Source organism: Gavialis gangeticus, unplaced genomic scaffold (genome assembly GCF_001723915.1).
Source record: "Gavialis gangeticus isolate Ggan-Ray unplaced genomic scaffold, GavGan_comp1, whole genome shotgun sequence".
NCBI lineage: Eukaryota > Metazoa > Chordata > Crocodylia > Gavialidae > Gavialis > Gavialis gangeticus.
Genome location: NW_017729022.1, coordinates 65,612,504 through 65,612,723, shown reverse-complemented (window position 1 = coordinate 65,612,723; position 220 = coordinate 65,612,504).

Below are 220 nucleotides of genomic sequence, written 5' to 3'. Positions count from 1 at the left end.
CTTTTCTTGGTTTTGTTTTTCTTAAAGGGCCAGAGCTGGCCCAGGTCGGGCACCTGTGGAGGGGACTGGGGGAGTGAGAGGGGGTATGGGGGCTCATGGCAGAGCCCCCCATGCAGCATAGGACAGTGGGGGGGAGCGGGGATCACCCTCTGCCCAGCAGCACCCGGTGAGCACTGGGGCTTTTTTTTAAAGTATCAAGTTGGGGTGGGCAGGGGCAGCC